Source organism: Octopus bimaculoides, chromosome 19 (assembly GCF_001194135.2).
Source record: "Octopus bimaculoides isolate UCB-OBI-ISO-001 chromosome 19, ASM119413v2, whole genome shotgun sequence".
NCBI classification, from domain to species: Eukaryota; Metazoa; Mollusca; class Cephalopoda; order Octopoda; family Octopodidae; genus Octopus; species Octopus bimaculoides.
The window spans coordinates 22729858-22737850 of NC_068999.1; the positions used below are offsets into that span (position 1 = coordinate 22729858).

At 35.5% G+C, this 7993-nt stretch overlaps 1 protein-coding gene and 2 long non-coding RNA genes across 4 annotated transcripts in view; 2 read left to right on the top strand and 1 right to left on the bottom strand.

The window, feature by feature from the left end:
* LOC128250075 (uncharacterized) overlaps positions 1-543 on the bottom strand; it is a 4407-nt gene extending 3864 nt beyond the window's left edge. The window contains exon 1 of one of the 2 annotated variants that reach the window (XR_008266193.1): positions 456-543. This is a non-coding gene — a long non-coding RNA (uncharacterized LOC128250075). The other variant, XR_008266192.1, reaches the window with a different exon arrangement.
* LOC106871644 (calcium and integrin-binding protein 1) overlaps positions 1-7993 on the top strand; it is a 443076-nt gene that overhangs the window by 25484 nt on the left and 409599 nt on the right. The window lies entirely within an intron of this gene.
* On the top strand, positions 997-1982 carry LOC128250076 (uncharacterized). The gene is made up of 2 exons (XR_008266194.1): positions 997-1427; positions 1909-1982. It is a non-coding gene; the product is annotated as an uncharacterized LOC128250076 (long non-coding RNA).

Sequence of the window (7993 nt, forward strand, 5' to 3'; positions counted from 1 at the left end):
TATATGAAACAGATCTGTTGACAATTGATAAATTGAATGAAAGAAAACAGACCTGTTGGCATATGGAAAAAGGCCACTATCTCCGTATGGAGATAGTGTGTGTGTGTATATGTGTATGTGTGTGTGTGGGATATTCACACACACACACACACACACAATAATATATATCATATATATGAAACAGACCTATTGACATTTGAAAAAGAAGGCGTCTATCTCCGTATTGAATGTATTTTCACACACACATTCACATTAATATATATCTTAACAGACCTGTTGACATATCAAAAAGAGGCGTCTATCTCCGTGCAGAATGTATTTACACACACATAAATATATATCTTATATATGAAGCAGACCTGTTGACATTGGAAATTTTTTTTACAGAAATGAACCTGTACGCACAGATACACAAATAGAAAGCTGGAGAAGAATATAAAAAAAAATAAAAGTACTTTTAGAAATTCTTTTTTATCAGAAGTCGTCACAACTGTAATGACGTACACATACGTGTGTGTGTAAATAGCTGGTTACTTAGTTACTACGTCAGAACGCCGGACACAAGAAGTTGACATTGACAAAACGGTTTGAAGAAGGGAATCTTTATTACCTCCGCCTTAGCGAAGGCGGAAGATATTCTTCTTAGTTGTGTTCGTTTGTTTGTTTGTTTGTTTGTTGGTTTGTCCGTGGACTAGATATCTCAAGAACCGCTGGATAGATTCGGATGAAACTTTCTGGGATATTTGGCCTCATGACTGGCATGAGCTGATTTGATTTTGGAGTCTATCTGGTACCGGACAAGGATTCTAGATTTTTTTTGTTATATTTACTTTACTTTACATGAAGTATTCCGATCTTACTTTCTTTCAAGTCTTACTCTGATTATCTCCCTTGAAAGCACGCTCATGGTTTCCACGTAAGCTATGGTGGCGTTGCTGTTTCTAAAGTTTTGCTTTCGTTTCTTTATTACTAATTTTACTCGCGTCTCTATTTTAGTAGAAATATAACAAACGATAGGAAAACCATTCTGTGACAATGATAAATTTAATTTATCCTCGGCAATTTTTAGTTTTACCAATTTTGAATATATCGCTCTTGTTTAAAACCTCTCAACTACTTCACAATTGCATTTCTAACTCTGCCTTGAAGGCAGCTTTACTTCTTGGACTCATGTTTCTGTGCGCAACGATGTTGCTAAACCTCCGTTAACAGTACCGTATGCAGGTCTTTCCGTTTTCTTTCACGCATGGATAAATTTTTCACTATAGACCTTAATGGTCGTAATGACAGTATATCAGTGGACAGACTAAAAAAGGTCTTTATAGAGAAAACTGTCCCTGTTCCCACTGCAGACGACACACACAGTATTACAAACACGGCCGGTACACCTACCTTTACATTCCATGACTACCATTGGGATCGATCAGGTACCGGACAAGGATTCTGGATTATTTTTCCGTTTTTTGGGGGGGTTTTTTAACTTAATTTTTGAGAGCGATCGGGTTCATTTTTAGTATTCTCGTTTGTGAGAGCAGTCGAATTTGTTTCAGATATTATCATTTTAAAAATCATCCCCGGCTAATCGTTGAGAGGCCTTGGCGGAGGTTTGCGCTCTCTGAGTGCTCTTGTTATATATATAAAGCAATATTATTTATTTTTGATAAAAAATAAATCAAAAGCGTATTATTATTTCCCAGATCAAATTACTCATTTACCCCAAGTATGGTTACAGATTGATCCAGAGGTTCGGCCTTGCATAGAGGACACATACAGACAACGTTTTCTATACATTAGGTCGTCAAGTATAAAATTTGTAGAAAAGAAAAACAAGTTTGCTAATAAATACAAAGAATAGTTCTATTCATCAAAGTATGCACCCATATTGTCAATACACTTTTTCCATTTCAGTGGTAGCTTGTCCAGCCTGGAACTGTAAAAGCCTGATAATCTAGAGTCAATAAAATCTTGGAAAGCCTATTTTACAGCATCGTCGGAATTAATTTTTTTCCTATGAAAAAGTTATCCAAATTCTGGAAGAAGAAGTCGTCAGTGGGGCAAGATCAGGTGAGTGTCGTGGATGAGGGAGAACTTCCAACTCCAACTCCTGTAGTTTCGCCAATGTCATTTTTGCGATGTGTGGTCTGGCTTTGTTTTGCAATAAAACAGGAGTGGATCTGTTGACTAATCTAGGCTGTATTTTTTGTAAGTTTCTGCATCATTTGGTCCAGTTGGCTGCAGTATACTTCGGATGTGACTGATGAGCCAGTTTTAATGAAATCATAATGGATCACACCTGCGCCAGACCACCAAACACACACCATCAGCTTCTTTTGACGAATTTTGCTTATTGGACTGTGTTTTGGTGGCTCGCCTTTGTCCAACCATTGTGCTGAACGTTTACGGTTGTCGTATTGGATCCATTTCTCATCACACGTTACAATTCGATTCAAAAATTATTCCTTTTTGTGACGAGAAAATAACATAATGCAGGCTTCTAAACGTTGCTGTTTCTGATTTTCATTGAGTTCACGTGGAACCCACTTATCCAACTTTTTCACTCTACCGATTTGAACTAGGTGAGTCAATATTGTTTGCTTGCTAACACCAAACAGCAACGATGTTTCACGGGAACTTTGAGATGGATCTGACTCGACGGTGGCTTTCAGTTCGTCAGTATCCACCTTTGTTTCTGGTCGACCGCGTTGCTCATTTACGAGGTCAAAGTTACCAGAACGAAATTTTGCAAACCAATTGGATACTGTCTGCTGTGTAATAACATTAGAATGAAATACTCCATTAATATGCCGAGCTGTCTGTGGTGCTGTATTTCCAAGAAAGAATTCTTATTTCAAAACTGTATGAATTTCCGACTAATCCACCTCTAAACAAAATAGCAAAAGCGATTTATAAAGCACAAAATGAGTTAGAATAAAGAAATAGATATGTCAGCTTTCTAACAAAAAATAAAGATTGTCAAAATATAATAATGGTGCAAAATGAACATATACCTTACTACAAATTTCATACTTGACGACCTAATAGTAAGATAAACCAAAATCATTTTTTAAAACCCGATCCTCAAATATATCTAAATATTTTTGAGCAATTTTAATATTTTCCTTCATTCTGACCGACAAGTCAAGTTTATGATGCCATACCGTATTTTAAAATTTTTAAACCATGCAATTGTAAGCACACAATCTCTGCATTATCCATAGTTTTCTGTAATAGTTTGGCTTTTACTATTGGCTTTGAAACTGGTGGGAGCTTAAATAGCGTTTGCACTAAACCGCTTAAATAACATCGCAACTATAATAGTATTGGTATTTTTTAATGTTTGCCACACACCAACATCTTTATTTGTTTCTGAATCAGCCATAAATTGTATTTATCCGTTTTGTTTCCTAATATCATTCAACGTTGAAGAATCTATGTTATATTTACGCAATATAGTGCTCCAGTTTCCAAGTCTTTTCAAACGTATTATTTCAATTACCGGATCTTTTGATTGTGTTCAAATGTTTAGTTTTCACACCTTTCTCAATTTGGTTTCTCATATTAACATCGGAGGACATTTTCATTATTGGATGAACAATATATAACTAGATAAAGGTGGATATAAAGAACTTAGGTGATAGCCTAATGTGAACATGACGGAGTGATCGGACGCTAGAGATGGCGTGTAGAAAGAAAGTAATTGGTGAAGCGCGACAAAAAGAGCTAGACAATCGGGTTTATCGGATTAGTTGATACCAGATTAAGGGAACTTTACTGTATAGAACTGTATCTTTATTTTATCTATGTTTGCCTATGTATGAATGCATGTGTATACGTATGCGTTTGTATGTTTGCATTTGTATATATGCATAAGTATGTATATAAATATATTTATGAATGACCATGTACATATATATATATAAACATACATATGCATGTATATATATTTACGTACACTCTGGTGGTTGAAGAAAATGGTAATGTGTACAATATATGATGCATGGACGCCAGGGAAATATATCTTACGTATCACATGTGATGTACAACACAGGCAAAGGGTTCAGGGAAGTAGAAGAAGAATAATTTCAAGGAACTGAGTTAATTTCCCGGAAAATTGAATGTTCATGCTTAGGGGAAAACCTAATACTTTTTAACAGATAAAGTGGCAGCTGTTTTACAAGTAAAAAGCGTCACATAATAGTAATTTACATAATTACAAAATGTGAGGTAAAGGAAATAACTTAAGTGGGCCAAAATCTTGAGAAAGGTGGTGACGTACGGAACGGAATGACATACGATAAAATATTTTTTCAGTGCAGTGAAATTTGCGTTTTAGTTGAAGAAAGAAAACAAAAAATTAGAGTAGGTTGTTGACGTCATTCAAATAAAAGACGAATTTCAGTGAGTTAATTTATTTCATGGAAAATTTTATTTTCATGTTTAACATTTAATTTAATTTTCTCCTTCGTTTTCTTTTGGCCAGTTGTAATTTGCATTACTACGAAAATTTAGCTATGAGCTACTTATTCTCGGCACCATGGTGAACAGCATATAGCGATTAGACACTGTTCTTTTACCCTCTCTTATACTCCTCTTAGTATTAGACTGCAGCAAGCTGGCGCACAGATTTACAAGATTAATCGGTAATATGAATCCCAGTATTTTTTTACGGTCTAATACTTATTTTAAGTATCAGAACCACTTGATCATGGAGCTTAAAAGGGGTAACAATATATATAAAAAAATAAAAATAATAGTTTTTAGGCCAGTGTAATTTTAGAATCAATGAACACTTCCATAGTACTCTTACCTTGTGTCACTGAGCAAGGAACATATGCAACCGCCAGTAATAATAAACGTTCGCTCATATCGTTGCTATTATGTTAAACTGTCGTATGTCCAAATTTGGTCAGATGCATTTTTTGCAATATTTCATTTTGCTTGAAATAGCCAGTTCTTTTGGTCAAACTTTTGTATCTCTAGCTGCTGCAGATACCAAGATACGAAAATTGTCAAAGTGTAGTAAAACGGTTTAGCATTTTTCAGAAGTGTACTAAGTCCCACATACGACAGTTTCGCAAAAATATTTCTGACTGAAAATATCTTACATGCATGGAGTTACGATTTTATGCACCCAACAAAGTTTTATTGTTAAGCTGAAACTGTTGCTAAGGTAAAAAAAAAAATGGAATGGTGAAACTATTTTTTATTTTTCTGAAAAAGCAACGTTTTGGACTTTCGGCACTTTTGCAAAATAGCAAAATTGCTGAGTCAGTAGAGTGTCAGATAAGCTACTTTGTGATTATGGCATTTAGTTAACTCCCTTTACGATCTGAGTTCAAATCCAGACTTTCATCCTTCCGACATCAATAAAACAAAAACTGATGATAGTTTTAAATTTCGGTACAAGGCCAGCGTTTTCAGGGGAGGAGTTAGGTCAATTACATCGATTCCAGCGTTCAACTGGTACTAATTTTATCGACCCCGATCCTGCCAGCTAGTCGCCTTAATAGTAATAATAACAATCCTTTCTACTAAAGCACAAGGACTGAAGTTTTTTCTTTCTTTTTTTGTTGTTGGTGGTGGTGGTGGGGATTACGGGTCTAATTGATTACATTATTTTATCAACCTCGAAAGAATGAAAGGCAAAGTTGACCACGGCATAATTTGAACTTAGAACGTAATGACGGACGAAATGCTGCGAAGCATTTGCCCGGCATGCTAACGATTCAGGCAGCCCACCGCCTTAATAACAACAACAACAACAACAATAACAACAACAACAACAACAACAACAGCAACAGCAACAACAACAATAATAATAATAATAATAATAATAATAATAATAATAATAATAATAATAATAATAATAATAATAATAATTATTATTATTATTATTATTATTATTATTATTATTATTATTATTATTGTTGTTGTTATTATAATTATTATTATTTATTTTCTCTTCATCTCAGATTTTGTTGGAGCTCCTAGAGTCTTGCATGCGTAGCGAGCTTACTACCTGCACCCTACGGTACCATGTTATCCGCTCTTTTCAGCTGTCTAATTCTTCCTTGATTATTCTGACCGTGCGAAGGAGGTAAACCTTTTGTATAAGTTCTACTGGGCACTCTATTCCAATTTCCTTTATATTTCTCTTGGTGCCTACTGATACTATTCCCAAGGACCCAACGATAATTGGCACCGTCTTCACCTTCTTTATTTTCCATAGCCGGGCTCCGATCACCACTGGTATCACTTTTACATTACCCTCTCGCATTCCATACAGTTTTGCCATCATTAGTTTTTGTTTTATTGATGTCAGAAGGATGAAAGTGCATTTTTACCTACACTGTGTTACGAAGGAGTAATAATAATAATAATAATAATAATAATAATAATAATAATAATAATAATAATAATAATAATAATAATTCCTTCTTCATTGGCCACAAGAGCCGTGAAAAACATTTAGAGCAATACAAACACAAAGGACAGTGGGGATTTACATAGAACCGTGTGATCAATGAAATACAAACAAGAACAAAAAAATTCTAACAAATTCTCCACGCCACCCTGAGCAACCAAGGAACCTCACTGATTCAGAGCCACCCGTTTTACCAAGTACCATAGCAAGTGGTCCTCTCTTCCTCCGTACTTCCCAGCCTCCGGGCGCCAGCTTAGAGTTGGCCTCCTCTCACTTGGGCCATCTTCGCTGTATTCATCCACCTTTTAAAAAATTTACTGGTGGGGATGAGGAAAACGTCAGAACTCAATGACTAAAACCACAAAAGAAAGGATTAATAATTCGGAAGGCGCAGGCGTGGCAGTGTAGTAAGTATTTTGTTTCAGAAAAACATGGTTCCGGGTTCAGTCCCACTACATTGCACCTTGGACAAGTTTCTTCTACTATAGCCTCGGCCCAACCAAGACCTTATGAGTGAATTTAGTAGACGAAAACTGAAAGAAGCCCGTTGTATAAATGTATATGTGTATGTGCGTGTGTGGGCGTATGTATCTTTGTAGCTATGTTTGTTCCCTACCACCGCTTGACAGTCGGTGTTGGCGTGTTTACATCCACGCAATATAGCGATTCGGTGAAGGAGTCGATAGAATAAGTACTAGGCTTTAAAAACAAGTACTGGAGTTGATTCATTCGAGAAAAAATTTTCAAGGCGGTGCTCCAGCATGGCCACAGTCTAATGACTGAAACAAGTAAAAGATAGTTACATATGCCAGTTATTTTCAGGATCTGCTACTATACTGAAGTTATTAGTCTAGGTTACATCTGTACATAGTATGACATATCTAACTTAATCTTAGTTTCTGAATATGTATTATTATATCTGAAAACAATTTATGAATATAGTACTACAAGAACAGAAATTAAACATCTTTTGTGAACGTGCGGCTCTCATCTTGTACGCTCAAAATATACTCCCTTGGTAATCACAGTTATGATTTCCAACATAGGCAGAGGATACAGATTTGTTGAGTAGATGTATAGTTAATTAGATCAATCACTCTACTGTTATTTTATAGTTCTCTCAGCATTATTTGGATTCGTATCGTAAAGAAAAAACGATTAAAAAGTTACATGAATGAATACTACTTTGCATTTCTCCGGGTTCTTCCATCTTTGCTCCCTCAACTCACATACCCCATGCGTTCACTCATTTATACAAGCGCTCAAAGGAACCGTACATATTGAAGACGTAAATAAACTATGATTGCAAAAGTTACTTGCAACGTAAGGTGATTTCATTAGTTGAAAGCAGTGATGGCGAACCAGTGACATGCTTCTTAGCAGGGATACTCTGTAGATTTTCAGATAATACACATTGGATTTTGAAATTAAAAAAAAATCTCACTGCAATATCATGTAATAAAAAGCTTATGTAGCCTGAAGTATTTACCTACAACTAAAAACATAGGCATGGCTGTTTACAGGCGCAGGCAGGATTATGTGGTTAAGAAGCTAGCTTTGCAACACACA